Below are 26,471 nucleotides of genomic sequence, written 5' to 3' on the forward strand. Positions count from 1 at the left end.
TTAGCATTAATAGGTAACAATTTAAATTTCTGCATGCATCACACAAAATGCTATTTTCTAAAGATCTACGTGCAAATATTTTAACGTGCAACTGAAAAAGGGGTTTGGCCATGGGCAGCTCAGGGGTGTTTACCAAAAATACACGCAGTACAACAGAATTCAGGGGATCTGAGCCTAAGATACACCAAGATTTGCACTTGGCTTCCGTTGGTGCATATCCTGGCACCCAACTCCGAAACCCTCCATGCACATTTTTTTCAGCACTCATATGTGCCTCAGGCCCTGATTGACTTGACTGAGCCAATCAGGGCTTGAGCTCCTCCCTCTGTATTCCAGGTACTGGGGGGGGGTTCAGGGGAGAATCCGGTGGCAGGAGGGAGTGGGCATCCCTCATTCTGTTTATGGGGGGAAGGGGGAGGGGGGGAGAGGGTTCAGGGGTGCCTGGCATAGGGTGGTGCCTCCGTTGTTATGGGGGAAGTGGGCATCCCCCCTGCAAACTTTTTCCCATGCAGGGGGTGGCCAGCATGGCAGGAGGGAGTGGGCATCCCTCCTGCAATTTTCGCTGCCATGGGGGGGATTCAGTCTCTGATGTCGGTTTGTCAGAGGATGTCGAGGAGGGCTGTCATTAGCGAGGTGAGGGGAATTTTTTCTTTTTATAATGAGACAGCTATTGTGGGTATATAACACACCCACATCTGTCCATAAAAAAAAAATAAGGTTTCCTACCCTGAACAGCTGAGTGGCAGGAGGCTTCCCCTGCCTTTCAGCTGTTCATGCCTCCTTATGGTAGTAATCTTTTACTCAAAACTCACCTATTCCGAGGCCAAGACCCTTAATGCCCCTTTTCAATCCTCCTCCACCCCCCCCCCCCCTTCTGATCTACTCCCCTCCCCCATCTCCCTCCTCTCCCCCCCTACTTCTCTCCTTGCTGTTCACAACTCTATGATCAATTAGATATGTAACCACTTGTAACTACTCTCTCCTTACTATTTGCATCTCTATGATCAATTTGATATGTAACCACTTGTAATCTTTGTCTAACTAATGTGAACCGCCTAGAACTCTTCGGGGTATGGCGGTATACAAAAATTAAGTTATTATTATTGTCGACTAAGCATATGTGTGAGAGTCACTTTCATAGCAATCCAAGCTGAAGAGCCCTAACTTTTTACTCTTTCCTCATATGAGAGGAGTTCCATCTCCTTTATCATCTTGGTCGCTCTTTTAACCTTTCCTAATTTTGCTATATCTTTTTTTTTAGATACAGCAACCAGAACTGAACACAATACTCCAGGTGAGGTTGCATCATGGAGCAATACAGAGGCATTATAATATCTTTAGTCTTGTTAACCATCCCTTTTTTATTCATTCCTAGCATCTTGTTTTCTTTTTTGGCCACCGCCGCACATTGGGCGGAAGGTTTCATCGTATTGTCTACAATGATACCCAGATCCTTTTTTGGGGCGCTAACCCCCAAGGTGGACCCTAGCATCCAGTAATTGTGATTCAGGTTATTCTTCCTAATGAACATCACTTTGCATATGTTCACATTAATTTTCATCTGCCACTTGGACGCCCAGTCTTCCAATTTCCTAAGGTCCGCCTGCAATTTTTCACAATCCGCATGTGTTTGAACAACTTTGAACAGTTTAGTTTCATCTGCAAATTTAATCACCTCACTCGTTGTTCCAATTTCCAGATCATTTATAAATAAGTTAAATAGCACTGGTCCCAGTATAGACCCCTATGGCACTCCACTATTCACCCTCCTCCACTGAGAAAAATGACCATTTAACCCTACCCTCTATTTTCTATCCGATATCCAATTCCTAATCCACAACAAAACATTATGCATGAAATTGTAGAGGGAGCCAGTCCAGCTCTTGCATTTCTGATGAAATATAGTTCATTTTGTTTAAACTCTAAAGTACTGAATCTGCTGAATTCTGTTTTATTTGCAAGGGACTGATTAATGCCTCAGTATCTGCTTAGCAGTTACCAATACTATATGCTATCTCTGCTTCTGTAATACTGCTTCAGGAGCTAGCAAGAGAAGTCCATCCTGATGAAGGAAGCACAGCAGCACTTCAGGTTATATTCAGGTTAAGCAGAACGTAACCCTGCCAAAACTTATGGCCCTTTTCCCATTCAGGGTTGCATAGTTTGAGAATGAAGGAGTAGCTTTCATGAGGCGGTTCCTCATCTTCCATCACAATAGCATCAAGCAGTGTGGTACGTACCCCAAAATAGCACAAATGATGTTCCTAACATGTGACCATATCCACAAACAATTTATATAATTTGAACACCCAGTCCTGGTTTTGTCTCGCTCACCAGAGTGCTGTGTCTTGGTTATGAGACCTATAAATAGCAAACTGTGGGAATGTTCTCTATATTTACTGAATCCAATACAATTACCTGGTTGTTCCTTCAGGATCTGATGCTACACAGAAGACACCATCCTCCACTCTGTCTAATGCTGATTTCTGGGAATTCCTGCAGGATCTCTTTGCAATGTCCGCCACTGTATCTAAAGCACAGTTACTTACCGTAACAGGTGTTATCCAGGGACAGCAGGCATATATTCTCACATGTGGGTGACGTCATCTACGGAGCCCCGATGCGGAAGCATTTTCAAGCAAACTTGATTGAAGATTTAAGTTTACTCTGCTGCTCCATGCATGCTTGCCTTCCTGCTCCACTAGGGGGTGCATCCCCTCGTGGTCTCCAGTTCACTTAATTAGCAAAGAAGCCAACCTCGGGGAGGTGGGCGGGTTGTGAGAATATATGCCTGCTGTCCCTGGATAACACCTGTTACGGTAAGTAACTGTGCTTTATCCCAGGACAAGCAGGCATGATATTCTCACATGTGGGTGACCTCCAAGCTGACTGAAAAGGGATGGAGGGAAGTTGGCAATTTAAGCAAATAGATTTCGTAAAACCGATTGGCCGAACCGGCCATCGCTCCTGGACAGTGAGTCCAGACAGTAGTGGGAGGTGAAGGTATGAACCGAAGACCACGTGGCAGCCTTGCAGATTTCCTCAATAGGTGTGGACCTGAGGAACGCTACGGAGGCTGCCATCGCTCGGACCTTGTGTCCTGTTACTCGACCATGCAGCGTGAGACCAGCCTGAGCGTAGCAGAAGGAGATGCAGTCGGCCAACCAGTTGGACAAGGTGCGCTTGGAGACTGGGTGACCTAACCGGTTTGAGTCGAAGGACAAAAACAATTGTGGGACTTTCCGGTGTGACTGAGTACGTTGGAGGTAAAAGGCCAATGCTCTCTTACAGTCAAGAGTATGGAGCGCCACCTCTCCGGGGTGAGAGTGGGGCTTGGGAAAGAACACAGGCAAGACAATGGACTGATTGAGGTGAAAATCAGACACTACTTTAGGCAAGAACTTTGGATGGGTGCGGAGTACCACCTTGTCGTGATGGAATACCGTGAAGGGTGGGTCCGCTACCAGAGCTTGTAACTCACTAACCCGCCGGGCGGAAGTGAGCGTGAGCAGGAAAATCACCTTCCAAGTGAGGAATTTTGGGTGGTATTTGTCTAGGGGCTCAAATGGAGGTTTCATTAGTTGAGCCAGAACCACGTTAAGGTCCCAAACCACCGGGGGAGGTTTGAGAGGAGGGTGGACATTCAGAAGACCCTTCATGAAGCTGAGACTAAGGGATGGAGCGAGAGGGCTTTCCCTTCCAGGGGCTGATGAAAGGCCGCAATCGCACTGAGGTGTACTCGAATGGAGTTGGTCTTTAGGCCGGAATGAGATAATTGAAGTAAATAGTCAAGGACCAGAGGGACGGGGACCGACACCGGGTCCTGGCTGTGGGAGGAGCACCAGGTTGAGAATCTGGTCCACTTTTGGGAGTAGCAAGTTCTCGTCGAGGTCTTTCTAGAGGCCTCCAATATCTCCTTGACTGATTGAGACACAGGGAGAGCAGTCAGGGGGAGAGAAACCAAGCATTCAGATGAAGAGATTGAAGATTGGGATGTAACAGCGAACCCTGACCCTGTGATAGTAGAGAGGGAAACAGAGGCAGAGGCAGTGGATCTCTGACACTGAGTTGAAGTAGAAGGGAAAACCAAGGCTGGCGTGGCCAGCGAGGAGCAATCAGGATCATGGTGGTTTGTACTGTTTTCAGGTGGACAAGCGTCCGCATTATCAGAGGAAACGGCGGGAACGCGTATAGGAACCTTCCCTCCCAGTCGAGGAGGAAGGCATTGGCCTCGAGCCGGTCCGGGGAGTACACCCGGGAGCAGAAGAGAGGCAGTTTGTGGTTGTGGGGGGATGCGAATAGATCTATTTGAGGCGTCCCCCACTTTTCGAACACCTGTCGTAGGATCTGAGAGTGCAGTGACCACTCGTGTGGCTGGAGGAGGCGGCTGAGTCTGTCCGTCAGACAGTTTTGTTCTCCTTGTATGTACACCGCTCGAAGGAAGGTGTTGTTGGAGATTGCCCATTTCCAGAGGCGCAGGGCTTCTCGGCAAAAGGACCAAGACCCTGTTCCCACTTGTTTGTTTACGTAGTACATTGCTACCTGGTTGTCGGTTCGGATGAGAACCACTTGGTCGTGGAGCAGATGTTGAAAAGCTACAGCTGCGAGATAGATGGCCCGAAGCTCTAGCACGTTGATGTGGCAGCGACGGTCTTCTGCTGACCACATCCCTTGAGTGCGTAGGCCGTCCAGATGGGCTCCCCAAGCGTACTCCGACGAGTCCGTGGTGAGTATCTTGCTGTGGGGTGGGGTGAGGAAGAGCAAACCTTTGGAAAGATTTGAAGAGTCGGCCCACCAGCAGAGCGATCGTTGCAAAGAAGGCGTCACTGTCACGGGGCGGTCGATCGGGTTCCGGTCTTGACGCCATTGAGAGGCCAGGGTCCATTGAGGAATTCTCAGATGTAGGCGGGCGAAGGGTGTGATGTGGACGGTGGAGGCCATGTGGCCCAGAAGAGTCATCATCTGCCGAGCTGATACCGAGGTCAGCAGGGAAAACCTTCGACTCAGGCTTACTAACGCCTCTAGACGCGGAGGGGTGAGGAAGGAACGGAGGCGAACCGTGTCCAGCGTGGCCCCGATGAACTGTAGGGACTGGGAGGGGCGTAGTAGGGATTTTGGGAAGTTTATCTCGAACCCCAGACTTTGTAGGAAGGTAATAGTCTGTTGGGTCGCTGAGATAACCGCTTCCCTGGACGGGGCTTTGATCAGCCAGTCGTCCAGGTAGGGGAATACCTGGAGGCCCTGGGAGCGTAAGGTTGCTGCGACTACCACGAGGCACTTGGTGAAGACCCGAGGTGACGATGCTAGGCCGAAGGGAAGGACACGGTATTGTAGATGCCAGTCCCCTACCTGAAAACGCAAGAACTTGCGGTGAGTGGGGTGCACTGGGACATGTGTGTACGCCTCCTTCAGATCGAGGGAGCAGAGCCAGTCGCCCTCGTCGATCAGGGGGTAGAGGGTCGGTAGGGAAAGCATCCGAAATTTTTCTCGTATCAGAAATTTGTTGAGGCGTCTCAAGTCTAGTATTGGGAGTAAGCCTCCCGTTTTTTTCGGTACCAGGAAGTAACGGGAGTAGAAGCCCTTCCCCCGTTGGTTGTGGGGAACCTCCTCCACTGCTCTCAGGCGAAGCAGGTCTCGAGCTTCGGAGAGGAGTAGGGGTAGCTGCGTCCGGTTGGGAGGACAATTCCTTAGGGGGTTTTCCGGAGGAATGGTCCGAAAGTTGAGAGAGTATCCTGATGAGATCACGCCAAGGACCCATGCGTCCGACGTGACTTGTTCCCAGCGAGGGTAAAAGGCTTTGAGGCGACCCCCGATGGGAAGGAGGGCTGGGACTATGGCGGAGGGGGCCCGCCCCCTTCCGCGTATCCCGTCAAAAGGATGGGGATGGTTTGGTAGTCGCAGGCGGTTGGGACTTGGGCATGGCCTGGTGGTGGGCTTGCGGACGCCTGGGTGGAGGCCGCGAGAAGGCAGGAGTGGATTTTTGTGGGTAGCGGCGCGGAGGGGCCCTATACGGCCTGGACGCGGGCGGTTTGGGCTTTTGTCGGACGAGGGAGGCAAACGAGCGTTCGTGTTCGGAGAGGCGTTTTGTAGCCGCCTCGATAGTGTCATCGAACAGTTCTTTTCCCACGCATGGGAGGTTAGCCAACCGGTCCTGTAAGTTGGGGTCCATGTCGACCAGGCGTAGCCAAGTTAGTCGGCGCATGGCGATAGCAAAGGCTGCCTCTCTGGAGGAGAGTTCGAAGCCATCGTAGGCCGCGTGGAATAGATGGAGGCGTAGGTTGGAGAGGGATTCCAAAAGCAGGCTAAAGGCTCCTTGGCGGGAGGCCGGTAGGTCAGTCTCAAAGGCTCTCAGTAGTCCAATGAGGTGTTTGAGGTACGATGTGAAGGTGAAAGTGTAGCTTTGCACCCTAGAGGCCATCATCGCATTTTGATATAGTCTCCTGCCGAACTTGTCTAGGGTTCGGCCTTCTCGGCCTGGGGGGACCGCCGCTGAGAGTGAGCCTTTTTTAAGGAGGATTCTACTAACAGCGACTGGTGGGAGAGCTGTGGTTGTTCAAATCCCGGAAATGGTACTGTACGGTACTTGGCCTCCATTTTGGAGGGCACGGCTGTGACCATATAGGGGGTTTCCAGGTTCCTGAAGAGAGCCTGTTGGAGTATCGGGTTAGGCGGTAAGCGAAGGGACTCTCTGGGTAGTGATGGCATATCCAGTTCCGCTAGGTACTCTTTAGAGTATCTGGAGTCGGACTGGAGGTCTAAATTCAAAGCGTGGCCCATGTCCTGGACAAAGCGTGAGAAGGATGGTCGGGATGTTCCCGAGGCCCCGTGGGGGGTCGGTGAACGAGACCTCCGTCGGGTGGAGAAGGAAGGGGAGGCTTCCCTCGAGTAGCGAGGTTCCTGCTCCGATCGAAGCTCCGAGACCGGGGAAGTACTGTGAAAGTGTTCTGGGGTCGTGGATCTCCGACGTCTCGAGGAGCCCCTCGGAGACGATGCCGGGGTTCGGGGTACCGATCGATGTCGAATCGGTGACCTCGACCCGGACTCCCTTGGTGAAAGCCCGAAACCTCAGATCGGAGCCCCGGTCCGAGGGGGAGTTCGGAGGATGCGTGGGTTGGAGAGTGATAACTCTGCCACCCTCAGCGGTCCCTTACGAGGTGCAGGTGAACGGCCTCGTAGAGTGGGGGAACCCCGGGCCTTCTTAGAGGTACGGCGGTTCGAGGTTTCTGTTGGTTTAGCCCGACGTTTTTCCCTGTGGCGGTCTGTGGAGGGAGAGCGCCTCAGGTGCCTCGGCGAGGAGTCCGAGGAGGATGAGATGCGGCGAAGTTTGCGCACTTTTCCCCGAGGTGGCTCGACGCGAGGCTCAGGCTGGTCTGGCACATGCGGGGTCGAGGTCAAGGCAGAGGCCGGTTGTAGATGGGCCATTGCAGCGGACAGCTACGACGAGATCATTGCTCGGAGTAAGTCCTGGAAGACGGGCACGGACAGCATCGAAGGCATGTCTCCTGCCTCGGTGCCGGGGGCGACCTCGTATCAGAGTATTCCCGTGTGGTGGAGGCACGGCCCGAAGGCTTGGAGGGCTTCGTCGGGGCTGTAAGCATGGGACTTCCGCCATGCGTCGCCGGTGTCCCCGAGGTTGGTTTCTTCGCTGGTACAGAACCTGAAGAGGGAAGAGGGGACTTACCCGGAGCCGAGGCTTTCTGTTGTCCCGAGGACTTCGGAGTCGAGTCTCGAGGTGATGCCGAGGTATTCGGGGCCGAGGTCAAGGCCGGGGCCGACCTCGAGGCCGAGGTAGAGGGTTGGTCTGGGGCAAAAAGATCCCCCATGCGGGCTTTCCTTCGACGGAGGGCCCGGTCCTGGAAAGTAGCGCACTGGGGACAGGAGTCGGTTGGGTGAGCTGCCCCCAGGCAGAGGATGCACCGGCGATGCGGGTCTGTGATGGAAAGAAGCTGCTCGCACCGGGTGCACTTTTTAAAGCCGGTCAAAGGCCGGGATATAGAATCGAAAGTGGCCGCGGCTCGAGTAGCCACGCAGCCACGGGGACCCGGAAGCCTCCGGGTCGGTCAAACGAAGCAGGAATCAAGTTGAAGAAGAAAAAAAATTTCGCGCACAGCGACTTAAACGATGAAAAACAAGAAAAATCGCGGTGCTAGAAGGCAGTTGGGGCAGAGCCTGAAAAAACACGACTTCTAGGCTCAGCGGAAAATTTTGAACTGGAGACCACGAGGGGATGCGCCCCCTAGTGGAGCAGGAAGGCAAGCATGCGTGGAGCAGCAGAGCAAACTTAAATCTTCAATCAAGTTTGCTTGAAAATGCTTCCGCATCGGGGCTCAGTAGATGATGTCACCCACATGTGAGAATATCATGCCTGCTTGTCCTGGGATAAAGCAGATTGTTGGGTGTCTCTGGAGGATCTCACAACACATGAGACAATGTCTTTCTACCGCATCTAAAGCAGGTCTCTAGGGGTTCCTACAGGATATCACAGCACAGGAAATGATGTCACCCACTGTATCTAAAGCAGATTGTTGGGTGTCTCTGGAGGATCTCAGAACACATGAGACAATGTCTTTCTACCGCATCTAATGCAGGTCTCTAGGGGTTCCTACAGGATATCACAGCACAGGAAATGATGTCACCCACTGTATCTAAAGCAGATTGTTGGGTGTCTCTGGAGGATCTCACAACACATGAGACAATGTCTTTCTACCGCATCTAATGCAGGTCTCTAGGGGTTCCTACAGGATATCACAGCACAGGAAATGATGTCACCCACTGTATCTAAAGCAGATTGTTGGGTGTCTCTGGAGGATCTCACAACACATGAGACAATGTCTTTCTACTGCATCTAATGCAGGTCTCTAGGGGTTCCTACAGGATATCACAGCACAGGAAATGATGTCACCCACTGTATCTAATGCAGGATCTCATAGCTCATAATTTTGTTTTACTCGGAGTTATTTTACAGAGCTCCAGAAACACCAAGACCTTCTGATAATAAAACAAGGAATCTTTCTTCAGGAAATCTGCTCTCAAAGCTTAATTTTCAAAGCCATTTCTAGCCTTGACTTAGCCCGCTCAAAATTGCTGCGCCTTTGCTTTGGCTGATGGGGATTCTCAAGCCCTGTCGGCTGAAAACCTGTTGCTCCGGTGATGAGACCGACCCATACATGGGCAAAACCTGAGTGGAGGGTGGGGGGAGGGTCAGGGAGTGGAAAGAAAACTTTTGTTCCCACTCACTGTGGGTTCAAGCCCACCTGAAAGTGGTTCCAAGATATGTTTGTTGGTGTGAAAATCCTTTTCCTTCAATACATTTAAAAGAATGTATTTACTTTTTCTTTTGGCTACATTTAAAGGGGTGTCCCATGGGCGTGTTTAAGTCACAGGAGAAAATAAAACATGCAGACTGTATCATTCTACTCACATTAATAAGAACATAAGAAATGCCGCTGCTGGGTCAGACCGGTGGTCCATCGTGCCCAGCAGTCCACTCATGTGGCAGCCCTTAGGTCAAAGACCAGCACCCTAACTGAGACCAGCCCTACCTGCGTACGTTCTGATTCAGCATAAACTTGTCTAACTTTGTCTTGAATCCCTGGAGGGTGTTTTCCCCTATGACAGACTCCGGAAGCACTTTCTCTTTGAAAACAGGTGCAAAATCTGAGAGTCAGAATTATTCGCAGAACCTTCCACAGCAGACACGAACAGAAGTTTTTGGAAGTGTATCCCTCACTATTATCTCCTCCTTAGATTGTCCTTTAAAGGTGGGTAAGAGCTACACACTGGGCAGCAATGATTCAGTGGGAAGTGTAGGAATTTCCATCAAATAGTTATTATGCAGCGCTTGTGGTGAAATATCTCAAAACTCAAATTACACCTTGGCTTGATTTTCAAGATTTTCTACCTTATTATGTACATGTGAATTGCCCATAATGAGATCCACCCCCTGGCTTGTAGGGTTACCCTCCCAACCCTGAAGCTGCAATTTGTGATCCTCAAAGGCAGCATCTAAAGTTTGAAATTTGGAAATGGAGTCTTCAGAAAAAAGTACACCCCTGAACAGAGAGAATTCTACCACCGTCCCAAATACCAGAGGACATAATTTGAGGCTGAGGGGTAGTAGATTCAAGAGCAATATTAGGAAATTCTATTTTACGGAGAGGGTGGTGGATGCCTGGAATGCGCTCCCGAGAGAGGTGGTGGAGAGGAAAACGGTGACTGAGTTCAAAGAAGCGAGGGATGAACACAGAGGATCTAGAATCAGAAAATAATATTAAAAATTGAACTAAGGCCAGTTCTGGGCAGACTTGCAAGGTCAAAACAAATGCAAGGAAGATTTTTTTCACCCAAAGGGTCGTGGACACTTGGAATGCGCTACCGGAGGAAGTGATCAGGCAGAATACAGTACAGGGATTCAAACAGGGATTGGACGGATTCCTGAGGGATAAAGGGATCGTGGGATACTGAGAGAGGTGCTGGGATGTAAGACAAGTATAGAAAGCTAACCAGGTAATAAGTATGGAAACCCAACCAAGTCGTGAATGTGCAAGACCGGAGGGTTAGGACATCGATGGGAAGATAGGACTTCAATGGGAAACCAAGGTGGCAAGGGGGCCCCTTCTGGTTATTCAGACAGGTCGTGACCTGTTTGGGCCACCGCGGGAGCGGACTGCTGGGCAGGATGGACCTATGGTCTGACCCGGCGGAGGCACTGCTTATGTTCTTATGTCTGTGTCTGTGTATGGCCGTTTGGGGGAGGATGGGCTGGAGTAGGTTTTGACGGAGATTTCGGCAGTTGGAACCCAAGCACAGTACCAGGTAGAGCTTTGGATTCTTGCCCAGAAATAGCTAAGAAGGAAAAATTTAAATTGAATCAGGTCGGGCAGACTGGATGGACCATTCGGGTCTTTATCTGCCGTCATCTACTATGTTACTTACAAAGTGACTGAGATCGCGTGATAGTCCCTCTGATTTCTTGGTTCAACTTTCACGTCTAGGCATGTGTGAGAATTTGTTCCTTTTTGATAGCAAATTGTACAAACAGACAAGCGGGGTGGCAATGACATACGCAGCGCTGTACATCAAAATATAGAAGAGACAGTCCCTGCTCAAAAGAGCTTACAATCTAGTCAAGAAAGACAAACTGGTCAAGAAGGTGCAGCAATACACAGTTCTCAGGTGGGAGAATTACAGAGAGAATGAGAAGACAGATATTTATAGCACAGGGTCTCCTTGCAAAAAAAAACAAAACAACAAAACCAGGACCCTTTGCTAAATTAGTCTGATGTGGTGAAATAATCCATCTAAACAGTAGCCCATACTGATAATCTTCCCCTCTTCGAGTCAAAAGCAATATACTATATACACTACAGGGAGAGTAATAGGACCAGCCAACAGAGAAGCAATAATAAAGACCCTCAGTTTTCAAGGAATTTCATGGTTTTTTTGTCTTCATTTAAGCTCCAAGCTCAGACAGAGCGTATCAATGTATCTTTTGCAGCTGCAGTGTGCCCTCTACATAGGCGAAACAGTACCATCTAGAGGTTGCAGCTATGGTTGCAGGATGGAGGACAGCAAGAAGCCCTGCCACATTCGGTCTGGTAGAAAGGCAGAAGCCAGTTCTAAGTTCAACAATCAGACCCATATCTCTCACCTTTGAAAAAAATAGAAGACTCTAAGGGAGTCGGTAGCGGCCCTAGCGCACCTTCGTAAAAGGAGCCCTAAATATTCTTGAAGGAGTCCTTATTTATTCAGAATGGCAGTCAAATTGGCCTTGCGTGCCCTTACATGGGTTATTAACTGTGGCTGTAAAATCCCTAGTTTCCAATATATAAACGTCTGTGTTTTAAAGTTCAAATGGAGAGGAATGGGGAGACTATCCAAAATCACAAAAATCTCTTACACCCCATTAAATAAACAAGCAAGAAATCGTTAATCAGGCGCCTCTCGGTTTTTCTTTTACATTAAATAAAGGTGAAAGAAAAAAACCTTAGAATTTGATGAGGTATCACCACCCTCTGCCACCCATATCACTGGCTAAAAAAACTTTTGCCGATATTATGTATATTCAAAGAGTGAGGATTAAACAAAATTTACATGCTAGTCAATTTCAATGTCAACATAAGTTGCTGACAATCGTTTCGTGGTCACTATCAGCAATTCTTCAGGGCATAGAAATCAACCAGACTGTCTACTTGTTGAACACGTCTTCTGTGTCTTTGAATATACATAATATCGGCATAGCTGGTTTAAAGAAAGGTTTGGACAAGTTCCTGGAGGAAAGGTCCATAGTCTGTTATTGAAAAAGTCATGGGGGAAGCCATTGCTTGCCCTGGATCGGTAGCATGGAATGTTGCTACTCTTTGGGGTTCTAGAATCTTGTTACTCTCCGGGATTCCGGAATCTTGCTATTCTTTGAGATTCTCTATGGAATGTTGCTACTCTTTGGTTTCAATTTCCAGTGAAGATAACAACACAAGTATTTCCTCTATAGCTCCATTGGTTTTTCATATTGTATATGTGAATTGGGTTAAGAGTATAGTTAGATATTATTGTTTTCTTGAGTGGGCTTATGTTAGGTAGGCTTATGAAAGTTTTTTTTTTAGCCAGTAATGTGGGTGGTAGAGAGTGGTTACACCTCACCAAATTCTGAAGATTTTTCATTTACCTTTATTTAAGAACATAAGAACATAAGAAGTTGCCTCCACTGGGTCAGACCAGAGGTCCATCACGCTTAGCGGTCCGCTCCCGCGGCAGCCCATCAGGTCTATGACCTGTGAAGTGGTCCCTGACTATTCCTATAACCTACCTCTACTTCTATTTGTACCCCTCAATCCCCTTATCCTTTAGGAACCTATCTAAACCTTCCTTGAACCCCTGTAGCGTGCTCTGGCCTATCACAACCTCCGGAAGCGCATTCCATGTGTCCACCACCCTCTGGGTAAAAAAGAACTTCCTAGCGTTTGTTCTAAACCTGTCCCCTTTCAATTTCTCTGAGTGCCCCCTTGTACTTGTGGTTCCCCACAGTCTGAAGAATCTGTCCCTGTCTACCTTCTCTATGCCCTTCAGGATTTTGAAGGTTTCTATCATATCTCCTCTAAGTCTCCGCTTTTCCAGGGAGAACAGCCCCAGCATTTTCAACCTGTCAGCGTATGAAAAGTTTTCCATACCCTTTATTAGCTTAGTTGCTCTTCTCTGAACTCCCTCAAGTACTGCCATGTCCTTCTTGAGATACGGCGACCAGTACTGGACACAGTACTCCAGATGTGGGCGCACCACTGCACGATACAGCGGCAGGATGACTTCCTTTGTCCTGGTCGTGATACCCTTCTTAATGATACCCAACATTCTGTTCGCTTTCTTTGAGGCTGTCGCACACTGTGCCGATGCTTTCAATGTTGAGTCCACCATCACCCCCAGGTCTCTTTCAAGGTTGCTCACCCCTAGCAATGATCCCCCCATTTTGTAGCTGAACATCGGGTTCTTTTTTCCTACATGCATGACCTTGCATTTCTCTATGTTAAAGCTCATTTGCCACTTTTTGGCCCAAAGAAAGGAAAAAGAAAAGAAAGAAAGAGGAAAAAAAAAACCCAAACATGAGGTGCCTGATTAGTAATTTTTTGCTTGTTTATTTAATGGGGTGTAAGAGTTTTTTGTGTTTTAAAGTTTCCATTAGTGCGTGGCCATTTTTTAAAATTACCGCAGGAAATCTGACCGCCACCGATTTTTTTGTGGCATTGTAAGGCAGTGGTAGGCACTGTACCTCTTCCTATCTTAATTGGTTTAATCGGTGCAGTAATTGGACTGCGCCATTAAAAAAAAAAAATTCTTATAAAAGAAGTAGGTGCCAGGAGACGCCTATGATGCTAGGCATCAGAATCGATAGTGGTGGTCCCTGGCGGCACCTAACATCAATATAGGCGTGGTTATGGGCGGAGTTGACAGGCACCACTAGGCGTGATTTTCCGTCAAAGAGAGGTTCTGGAAATGTAGGTCTTTAAACCCCTGGCCTAAATTTCTGGTGCCTCCCTTTGACAGAAGCCGCGATTCTGTAACTGGTGCCCTAATGTGACTGACACACGACCGACACTGTCTATAAAGGCGCCAGCCGAGTACAGCGCTGTTTGCAGAACCTGGCCCTAAGGGCTCCTGCATCATCTGTGTGCTAACCAGTTAGCATGTGGTAACCCCTAGATTCTACGGGGCTCATAATCGAAAGAGAAAAATGTCCAAAAACCGGCCTAAGTCGGCACTTGGACGAACATTTCTCAAAAACGTCCAAGTGCCGATAATAAAACCGGGTTTTGGACGTATTTCTAAATGATTTAGGCCTTCATAGTGTCGCTGAACGACCAAAGCTAAACGGGGCGTTTCGGGAGGAATGTCGAGGGTGGGAGTTGGGCGGGACGTGGGCCAGCTTAGACTTAGTCGTACAGCATGTATAACCGAAAGTTTAACAACAAAGCCTAGACGGAACTTGGACGTTGTGACTTAGACCATGTAAAACATGATCTAAGTCACAAAAACCCACCTAAAGTCACCAGATAAGCACTGAAAACACATAAAACAGACCCCCATACACTACCCCAGTGATCAACGACTCCCAACCCCCATAAAAATATTAATCACAACTTTAAAATTCAGCCTCCAGACCATCATCACCTAGCCGCCTGGCATAGGAAAGCCTAGTTGTCCAGCACAGAGGCAGCTCAAGCCGTCTTGGGGGTGGGTTAGGGACTCATGGAAGGAGGACCCATGCCCATAAGCCCTTGTAATTACTGCATTGATAATGAAACATGTGCACTCCCCTATACACCCCCAAAACCCTTTTGTACTGTCATATAAGTGGCTCCTGCAGCCATAAGGGCTATTAGGGTGATAGATAAGTGGGTCTAGGGGATTCTGGAGGTGGTTTGGGGGGCTCACCGTGACCTATATGGGAGCTGTAGTGAGGAGAAGACATGGCACCCTTTTTGTGAAGTTCACAGCAGTGCCCTGTCAGCTACCCCACTATTTAGGTGCCATGTCTGGGTGTTCAATCCATCACTTTGCAGACCCCTCCCACGTCTAACAGGGCTTGTTCTAGACGTTTTCGACTTGGACGAAAAGTTGGACAAAAATGTGGTATAAAGATGGACGATTTAGCGACTTGGACGATCAGATCAGCAGGACGTATAGTTAGACAATTTTCGAAACAAAAAAATTTTGGACTTATTTTTCGAAAATGTGTCCTAGGCTGTTTTTTTACTTTGGACGACTTGCGACTTAGACTAAACCAGACTCAGACGTTCCTTTCGATTATGCCCCTCCACATATATTGTGCCCAAAAATTGCACAGTCAACTTTGAGCATGCAAATAAATTAACTAATGAGCTTGGCAGTCTTCAAAATGTGTGCATGTATCTCACTGCACGCTATTCTATAAAGCATGGTGTCTAACTCCAATAGCACATACTGTATCTGAAAAGGGGGCGTGACCAAGGAACGTGTCGGAGCATTCTAAAAGGTTGCACATCTGTCTACAAGATTCACCTGATGTGCGCGTAAGTTGGGTGTCAGCATTTGCAGCTGCTTTTAGCAGGCGTGAGTATGATGCCCAAAAGTTAGGCGCCAGATCTGCGCCAAATGCTATCCTATAAAGGGTATAGAATAACACATAGGCCCAAATTCTGTCACCGGCACCTATTATTGAGGCGCCCAGCTCGATAAGCCCCTATCTAAATTGAATAACAAGATCAATTAAGCTTTTAAATCAGCAATAATTGAAAGTTAGGACTCTATCAAGAAAGAGCGATTCTGTAACAAGGCGGCCTTCAAAAAAACAGGCGCTGGATAAGTTGCAGCTATACTCACTCGAGGAACGCAGACAGAGGGGAGACATGATCTGTCGGCTCGGGGGCCCGTTCCAGCGGGGCACCCGACACTGTCTTCGCTCCTCCCCCATTCCAGCAGGGGAGAGCCGACGGAGGAGGGCTGCAGTCCGGCCATCGGACCAACGGTCGGCTCGGGGGCCCGTTCAAGCTGGACTTCAGTCTTGACTGTTTTGATTTTATTTTCACTTCTTCTTTTTAGTTTATGATATATTTTTTAATCTCACTTATTGTTTTACCACTTATTTTGTTTTATTTTATCATTCAAATTTCATTTAAATTTCCCCAGAATTCTATTGCTTCAACGGTTCTCCCTCTGCATCTCTTCTTATCTCCCCTCTTTTTTCAACCTTTCAAAGTCCTTTAGATCATTGTAGTCTTATTAGAATGTTTATTTTCTTATTTTTCTCATCTATTCTCTATTTTATTTCTTCATTACTCTACTAATTGTCATTTTTTCCAGGTACTTTAGTTAGATTGTGAGCCTTCGGGACAGTAAGGGAATTTCTAAGTACCTATTTTACTTATAATTTTAATGCACCCTATTGTCTATTTTTCTGTAAACCGCTTAGAATCCTAACGGAGTTTAGTGGTATATAAGAAATAAATTACATTACATTACATGATCGAGACGTTCAAATATGTCACGGGCCATATCGAGGTGGAAGAAGATATCTTTTTTCTTAAAGGTCCCACGGCAACAAGAGGGCATCTGTTGAAAATCAGGGGTGGGAAATTTCATGGTGACACCAGAAAATATTTCTTCACCGAAAGAGTGGTTGATCGCTGGAATAGTCTTCCCAGGGCCGCCATCAGAAATTTCTGGGCCCCTTACTGAGCAATCCTATTGGGTCCCCCCCCCCCCACGCACCCCTTCCCCCCCACTTTTGTCCGGGGGGGGGTGCTATCAGGAAATTGGCAGGGGACAAAAAAAAGTATGACAGCAGTGTTTATTGTTGTGCACAGCAGAAGCATAATACAGGAATTTGTGCTATGGTGGCCTAGGAGGACCCTGGGGGAGCCTGGGCCCCCTGTCAGCTCCGGACCCCTGAATGCAGGACTGGTAGTACTGCCCTGATGGCGGCCCTGAGTCTTCCACTGTAGGTAATTGAGGTCAGCAGCGTGTCAGATTTTAAGAAAAAATGGGATTGGCACGTGGGATCTCTTCACGGAGGGAGTTAAGGGGTTGGGACATTGGTATGGGCAGACTAGATGGGCCCTGGCCCTTTTCTGCCGTCAATTTCTATGTTTCTATGTTAAGCGTGCTTAAGCGCTCACATGGCCGCCTAACTTTTAGTTATGCCTAGAGCGGGCCTATTTATCGGGCACGCTCAGCATGATTCACAAAACGGCAGCCATTTTTACTTGAATCGCGCTGCACGGTGCCTATTTCGGCGCCTAACTTTTGGGTGCGTCTTATAGAATTTGCTCCATAGTGTTCAATTTTTTCAGTACCGAAGTTCTGACACCATTTATTGAATTCCCTCCTAACTGGTTAGCACAGGGTAACCGTTCTCCATCTCAATGCAATCCCTCAGGGTGGCACTAGCGTCAGGGATGGAGTCAGGGAGCGTTTGGTGGGGTTCGGGGGATGATGGGGCCAGCGGCAGGAGGAATGGGACACTCCTCCTGCCGTGGACATTTCTTGGGGGGGGAGAGCTTCGTGGGTTGATTATAACTGGCGCTTATTTTCCGATTAGGTCTTATATGGGGGGGGGGGGGAAACAGTATGTGATACTTTATCACATCCTACATTAGCCCTTTTTGCTGCGTAAGGCGTGCGTTAGCGCCTAACAAAGCTGAGTAAAAAGACCCCAAATTTACTTGGTCCCACCTTTCTGATTTTAGATAACAAGAGCAGATTCAAACCAGGCTGATAGCTACTGCAATTATATTGACCTAAGATGACCTTTTTAGCAGAGGGCAGCTTTGCATATCGGCTCCCTTCCTTTAGTACAGGGGTGTCCAACCTGCGGCCCCATGAAGTATTTTGTGCGGCCCCGGTTGAGGGCGATGCAGTGTTTTCCTCTGCTGCCCCCGGGTGTTTACTGTCTTGCCGGCTCCCTCCTCTGTCTTGCTGCAGCATTTGCACATTTGTGCGGCCCCAGAAACATTTTTTTCCGGCCAACGCGGTCCAGGGAAGCCAAAAAGATTGGACACCCCTGCTTTAGTATATCAGTACGATTTCTTTTCATTCCTGCACATGCATTTTCTGTCTGCCTGATCTGACTGGAAATCGATGCAGTGATTTTGCTAGAAGTTCTTGTGGGTCTGGAGGTGGAGTCTCTGATGTGGCCTGTAATTAGCACAGAAATACACGAACAGACACGCAGACTTACATTCTCTGATCCATTAAATGTGCCAGAGATTTATAACTTTAAGAGGCATTTCTGAAGACAGCTGAAACAAATTAATTTAGTCTTGACTTAACATTACTTGAGGTATTTATAGTGAGTGGTATTAAATGACTTGCCACAGCATGCTTATTAAATGTTAATTGAATGCAAACGAAGCGCCTATTTGGATACCTAAAAACTCTTTGGTCGCTTCATACTTCTTTTAATGAGTGAATTCAGGGCACAGCGCCAATTTCATAGCGTTGTTGCAGCTGAGAAAATAACAGCCCCTATCCCTTTAACTAATTTGTCATTAGAGCTGATTTGGAGATATTTTACCTTGCAAAATAAAGGAAACATATTGGGGCATGTGCCTTTTTAAAATAATTCCAGGAGCTTGTCAGGAGCAGTGGAAATTCCAGATTTCAAACTTATTTTATAGACTATAAAATCTACTAGTGGTGAAATCAGATAGCATAGCAGGGTTTAAAAAAAAACATTTGGATAATTTCCTAAAAGAGAGGTCCATAGGCCATTATTGAGATGGCTTGGAGGAAATCCACTGCTTATTCTTAGGACAAACAGCATTACATCTGTTTTATTACTTGGGACCTGGGTTGGCCACTATTATAAACCAGATACCGGGCTTGATGGACCTTCGGTCTGTCCCAGGACGTCAATTCTTATGTTCTAATGTGAGCCAAGTATAGGACAATGAAGCCATTGTGACATCACAAATGAGGTTGGCTCTTAGGCATTGGTGGAATGAGGCTTTATGACATCATAATCTCAGCCCTGGAATGTTGCTGCCCTTTGGGTTTCTGCCAGGTACTTGGGACCTCCGTTGGATACTGTTGGAAGCAGGAGACTGGGCTTGATAGACCTTTGGTCTGTCCCAGTATGACAATTCTTATATACTAATAAATCTACGTGGTTTACCAAAATAAAAGGTGATTCAAATATAAGGGGAAAAGTCGAAAAAAGCTCCTAAAGCTTCTACAGATTAGTGTAATATTCAGCCCCTGACTGCATCAGCTAAACCGCTTAAAAATAAGATGGCTATTTATTCAGCCCAGCCATATAATTGCCAACTCTGACCCCAGAATGCTTCCGCGCAGGCTTATTGTATATTCAGCAGTGCTCACTGGTTACTTGCACTGATCATACGTTAGCCACTAGCAATTGACTTAAGTGGCAGGAAGTTCTTTTGCCTGCATTAGATATTTTGCTTATCGCCTGGCTAGGTTATAAATTATATTATACGTATATACATTTAGTATTAAAAACAAATAGAAACTTACTGGTCTCTATTCCATGAGTAGTTACCCACATATCTTTAACTCTTACAGCTGCAGCTAAGCTAGACCTGGATATTTCATGCTGTCCCATATCTGGGAAAATCGATTATTGTAATGCCTTGTTTAAAGGTCTTCCATTTAAATACCCTTATGGTTTTTCAATTTTTGCATACAGTTTTAAAGGATCCTCAGCGGCACCACTTGGAACTCAATAGTATTTCATTGTTCCAAGCTTTATGTGTCAACTCGTCATCGGGTCCCAATAGTTCTAATTAAATTTAACAAATATTCTTCACTTCTGCATATTTATCAAACACTTTTGAAATTCAAATATTTTTATGATTTTATAAGCTATCACTTAGCTTTTAGATGTGGTCTCCGGCTAGGGGAATGTCATACCGACATGTTTCGCTAGAAGTAGCTTTATCAAGGAATTTTCCCCTATGAAAACAGCAAAAGTTACATTAGACAACGTACATACACGATCGCTATCCTAGTGATCCGTATACTTTATAGAGAATCACCCCAATAGCAAGCTTCTTACCCCAATAATAAGCCGTCAGCCCTTATGACCACTCTGTCTTTAGAGATGGCGGCGGCGTCTTCTGCTAGCTTTTTATATCTACTGGCCCGGGAACACTGTATTACGTGGCAACAGCGTCACGGGGCCAGACGCCGGTTTTAATAAATATTTGATAAATATGCAGAAGTGAAGAATATTTGTTAAATTTAATTAGAACTATTGGGACCCGATGACGAGTTGACACATAAAGCTTGGAACAATGAAATACTATTGAGTTCCAAGTGGTGCCGCTGAGGATCCTTTAAAACTGTATGCAAAAATTGAAAAACCATAAGGGTATTTAAATGGTGGAATAATTACACTACCATATGTGAAATAGTCTTGAGTAAGGACCCTTGTGAAAATTAGATTGTGTTATTGGTGAATTGTTTAAAGGTCTGCCACAAAAAGAAATCAGACGTCTTCAAATTATCCAGAACGCCTCTATTAAAATGATCTACAAGGCCAAAAAATTTGATCACGTCTCTCCATTGCTTAAAAAGGCACATTGGCTCCCAGTTGCACATCGTATTTTATTTAAACTATGCTTGCTTACTTTTAAATCCTTATTATTTAAAACCCCTGCCTTTATTTTTAGAGTCTTAATTCCTTACTCTACCTCAAGACTGTTGAGATCACAAGACCAACACTTACTGGCCATTCCTTCATTAAAAGTTATCAATACGAGGCGTCACACTATTTTTTCAATAACCGCTCCTCAGTCCTGGAATGACCTCCCATTATTTATAAGAGAGGAAAAGAATTTGAACAAATTTAAGACCAAACTTAAGAGTTTCCTTTTTAAAGATGCTTTTAGTGAATAAATTTAATGGTTTTGTCTCTTTTTATCTCATATTTCATTACAAACTATATTTGTTTCCCCTCCTACTGTTTTTACCTTAAATATATTTGAATTAAATATTGATTGTAATTTTCCCTTTTGTGTTGATATTGTATGTATAGGTTACTTAATTTGATTGATTTAAACTTAGTATAGGAATGTTTGTATTCGTTATTTTAACTTGTTATGATTTATGTATGTTTGATTTAGTTACCCATATTTGATTATTTAAGAAATTGTACATCGCCTAGAACTTGGAATAGGCGATTAATCACATTATATAATAAACTTGGAAACTTGGAGCTTGACCAGCAAAGAGAAGCACTTATCCAGGTCCTTATTCAATATTAGTTGAGACCCAGGGTGTACCAAGGGGGGGGGGGGTATAAGAGGGTGCTCCGAGCGAGGGCCGGCACCATAGTCTGACTCTGGGAACTTCTTCCAGCAGCAGCAGCATTCAGAATTCACTGCTCTGCCAGCTTCAGAACTTCCTTTCTACTGGGCCGTGTTTTTCTGGCAGAGAGGAAGGCCCAAAACTGGCAAGAGCAGCGAGTTCTGAATGGTGTGCTGCCAATAAGGGGGGGGGGGGGGAGATGGTTATGGAGGGAGGGAGGAGAAGGAGAGAGAAATGCTGAAGGGAGGGAGTTAAGGTTCTATGATTTGTATTATTGCTGAATATTAAGAGATATATTTAATGTTAAAATGTTTTGACTTACTGTCACACTTATTGTAAGTTTGAAAATGAATAAAGATTTTTTTAAAAATGGAAATAAGGTAATCTTTTTATTGAACTAATTTTAATACATTTTTACTAACTTTTGGAGACCAAAATCCTCTTCCTCAGGCAGTGGTGTACCAAGGGGAGGGGGAGGGGTTACTAAAATATTTTATTATTTGGGGGTGGATATTAAAAAATGATCAGTCCTAGATTTCGCATACCCTAGGTATACCACTGCTGAGACCTGAATAAGGATGTCTTTCAGTCTGACCCCCCCCCCTCTGTTCCATTTCCCCAATCCCCCTTTACCACCTGGGTTATGATCCTCCCCGTCATGCAACACCCTCTGAACTCTATCCCTCCCCCCATCCTCATTCCCTCCCTGCATTGAAAGATGGCTGTCAAGATTCCCTCCAATGTCTCAATTACATCTCAAGATAGGAGTATCATTATAAGGAAAATGGAAAGCTCGGAGAACTTTAATTGCGCCTTTTGAATTTTCCACAATCAGATATTTTGTCTGCTAAAGAGTGGCTTACTAAGTTTTTGACCACAGTCCTGGGACTGGCACACTACTGGTACAAAAAAAAATTATTTCTTGTCTTGAATTGGCAACACTGCTTATGATCGTGAACCATTGGAGGTATCTAAGATTTTTGAATCATCTTGGAAGGTGTCAAATGTAAAACAACATTGCGTGTTTCATTTGTTTTTCATAAGGACAAAGACGCTGTTATGAAACTTTATTTTAGGGCCTGTTATGCTAATTTTTATAGAGGAAATATCCAGGTCTTTCCAGATGTTTCTAAAGCTACTTAACTTAGGAGGAAACACTGTTGGGAGTTACGGCAGCCTGTGATTTCACTTGGGGGCTACCTTTCAATTAAGATTTCCTTGTGAATGTATAATTTTGTTACAGACTATTATTTTTTTTTTTTTGAACTGGCGCTAGTTCTAGCCACGTAGCACGGGTTTAGCATGCGATAAAATTTTGCGTACGCTAAAAACGCTATCGCAGCTAAGGAAAAGCTTATTTATTGATTTAAAAAATTTCTATACCGTTTAACAAAGCGTACATGCATAGTTTTAAAAACATGGTTTATTCCTTGCTTTTGTTGGAACTTGCTCTGATTGAATTTTTTTTGCTTTGTATGTCTGCGAGATTTTCTAATACAGTATTAACACTTTTTTTTTTGACTAGTCAGTTTTTTCTCCCCAGCTTGCTTCTGATTTTGACCAATGAGAATATTGGCGACTCCCCTGGGATAGGGTTACCAGATTTTCCGTCTGGAAAATTTGGACCCCTAGGCCCGCCCAGTCCCACCCGTCCCAGCCCCTTCATGCCCCGGTTCCGCCCCTTAAACTTGCCCCAAGCCCCCGTCCAATCCTGCCCCAGCTCGCCACCCGCTACCTTCTCTCGTCGGGCAGGACGTAATGATGTCACGTGCACATGCATGTGTGCGTGATGTCATCGCGTCATATCTGAGCGTGCGCGGATACCCTCCTACACGACAGAAAGCTTTTCAAAACCCGAACAAAGTGCCGGGTTTTGAAAATCCATCCGGACCCCCGGACATATGCGGGGAAATCCGGACATCTGGTAGCCCAACCTTGGAAGATTGAGCCAAGTTTTAATTATTGGATTTCCGTGGCGCTTTGAGGCCTGTTACTAATTACTTCTGTATTTATATTCTGCAGAGTCACTAACTAGAAGCATAGTTACCAGACTGGGCGTTTAATTTTATGGCCTCGTTTAAAAAGCCATGCGGCAACAGCCCCGAAGCCCTTTAAATCTCTATGGGCTTCGGGGCTGTTAGTGCAGCGCATCCGCTAGCGCGGCCTTGTAAAAGAGGCCATTAGTGTTTTGTTAAAAGCCTGTTCCTCTTATATCTTTTTGATACGAAATGTTTACCATATCATTCTCACCTAGGGGACATTATCACTTTGATTAATTCATTCATTCAGTTCAGAAGGGGCCGGAAGTCCCTGACCCCAATTACTTTACCTCCTAAACCTCTTCTTTTCTAGAAAGAAATATGAACAGTTTTCCTCTATTTTCACTCGTTTCCGGCTTCATCATTTTCTCCCTTAATGTTCTGCTTTCATTTCATTGAAAACATAGACCCTGTTTTATCAAGGTGCAGTAAAGAAAATAAGAACTGCCGCTGCTGGGTCAGACCAGTGGTCCATCGTGCCCAGCAGTCCGCTCACGCAACGGCCCGCTGGTCAAAGACCAGTGCCCTAACTGAGACTAGTCCTACCTGTGTACGTTGTGGTTCAGCAGGTACTTGTCTAACTTTGTCTTGAATCCCTGGAGGGTGTTTTCCCCTACAACAGCCTCCGGAAGAGCATTCTAGCTTTCTACCACTCTCTGGGTGAAGAAGAACTTCCTTACGTTTGTACGGAATCTATTCCCTTTCAACTTTAGAGAGTGCCCTCTCGTTCTCTCTACTTTGGAGAGGGTGAACAACCTGTCTTTGTCTACTTTGTCTTGAGTCCCTGGAGGGTGTTTTCCCCTATAACAGCCTCCGGAAGAGCGTTCCAGTTTTCTACCACTCTCTGAGTGAAGAAGAACTTCATTACGTTTGTATGGAATCTATCCCCTTTCAACTTTAGAGAGTGCCCTCTTGTTCTCCCTACCTTGGAGAGGGTGAACAACCTGTCTTTATCTACTTTGTCTTGAATCCCTGGAGAGTGTTTTCCCCTATAACAGACTCCGGAAGAGCGTTCCAGTTTTCCACCACTCTCTGGGTGAAGAAGAACTTCCTTACGTTTGTACGGAATCAATCCCCTTTTAACTTTAGAGAGTGCCCTCTCGTTCTTCCTACCTTGGAGAAGGTGAACAACCTGTCTTTATCTACTTTGTCTTGAATCCCTGGAGGGTGTTTTCCCCTATAACAGCCTCCGGAAGAGCATTCCAGTTTTCTACCACTCTCTGGGTGAAGAAGAACTTCCTTACGTTTGTACGGAATCTATCCCCTTTTAACTTTAGAGAGTGCCCTCTCGTTCTCTCTACTTTGGAGAGGGTGAACAACCTGTCTTTATCTACTTTGTCTTGGATCCCTGGAGGGTGTTTTCCCCTATAACAGACTCCGGAAGAGCGTTCCAGTTTTCCACCACTCTCTGGGTGAAGAAGAACTTTCTTACGTTTGTACGGAATCTATCCTCTTTCAACTTTAGAGAGTTCCCTCTTGTTCTCTCTACCTTGGAAAAGGTGAACATCCTGTCTTTCTCTACTAAGTCTATTCCCTTCATTATCTTGAATGTTTCGATCATGTCCCTCTCAATCTCCTCTGTTTGAGGGAGAAGAGGCCCAGTTTCTCTAATCTTTCACTGTACGGCAACTCCCCCAGTCCCTTAACCATTTTAGTCACTCTTCTCTGGACCCTTTCAAGTAGTACCCACCGTGTCCTTCTTCATGTACGGCGACCAGTGCTGGACACAGTACTCCAGGTGAGGGCGCACCAGCCTGGTACAGTGGCATGATAGCCTGCTCCGATCTGTATGTGATCCACTTCTTTATCATTCCTAGCATTCTGTTAGCCCTTTTTGCCGCCGCCGCACATTTCGCGGACGACTTCATCAACTTGTTGATCAGAACTCCCATTTTGGCGTGGGTTGGCGAGGTAAACGCTCCAATGCTCATTCAATTCCAATGAGCGTTGGAGCATTTACCTCGCCAGCTTGCACTAAAACACTCTACCGTGGCCTGATAAAAGCTGTCTATAGTTAAGCTCTGGTCTCATTGCACTGGCGTAATGGGGGTGAGCGGCGCCAGGAGCGGCGGTACCCCTCTCTCTCTCCCCTGCCACACGCACGTGCGCCCCTTCCCCGTACCTTTTTATCTTCGGCGCGAGCAGCCACAAACATGCCGCTCATGTCGGCTTCAGCGGGCTCTCTATGATGTCACTACCTAGACGCGGGTGCCAGAAGCGACGTCAGAGAGCCCTCCAAACCCACTTGAGCTGCAAGATTATGTCTGCACGTACTGAACTTAAAAAGGTATGGGGGAACAGAAGGGGATCATTCGCAGCAGGGGGAGGAGTGGAAAGGGGGCGAAGAGCAAGAGGGGTACCAGCTCACCGAGGAAGACTGCGGCCAGGGTGGACCTCCCCCTCCTTAATACACCACTGCTCATTGCCGCAGAATATGGTAAATATAAAAGATTTGGACAAATTCCTAGAGGAAAAGTCCATAACTTATTATTAAGGTAGACCTGGAAACAGTCACTGCTTATCCTTGGGATTGAACAGCATGAATTCTTGCCATTATTTCAGATTATGCTAACTTCGTCACTTTTCCCCCTAATGTTCTGCTTTTCTCACTTAAGATAACCCATCCTTCCAATTTATCACTAGTCAGTGGCGTACCTAGGGTATGTGGCACCCGGGGCCCATCATTTTTTGACACCCCCCCCCCTATGTAAAAAAATATTTTTTGTAATGACCATGAAACGGAATAAATGGTCAGAATAGAAACAGGCAGTGAAAATTTTCTTATATTCCAAACATAACATAACATAAATTATGTCTGAATTGTCATGACATCAGAAGTACATATGGAGTAGTTGCAGGTGATGCTTGGGACAGTTCTGATTGTGTTAGTTCGGTTTTATGTGTTTTTTGAATAGAAGGGTTTTTATTTCTTTTTGAAGGTTTTGCAGTCTGTGGTCGATGTCAATTGGTTGTAGAGTTGGGGGTCGAGTGTTGCAGCTCGAATAGCTAGGAGGTTGTAGAACAGTTTTTTTCTTTTGACGTTTTTGGTTGGAGGGTGTGTGAATGGTGCGTGAGTTCTCCTATGTCTGTTTGAAGTCGATTGAATTATTTAGCTGAAGAAATTAGTTACCCCCT

Source organism: Geotrypetes seraphini, chromosome 5 (genome assembly GCF_902459505.1).
Source record: "Geotrypetes seraphini chromosome 5, aGeoSer1.1, whole genome shotgun sequence".
Classification (NCBI taxonomy): Eukaryota; Metazoa; Chordata; class Amphibia; order Gymnophiona; family Dermophiidae; genus Geotrypetes; species Geotrypetes seraphini.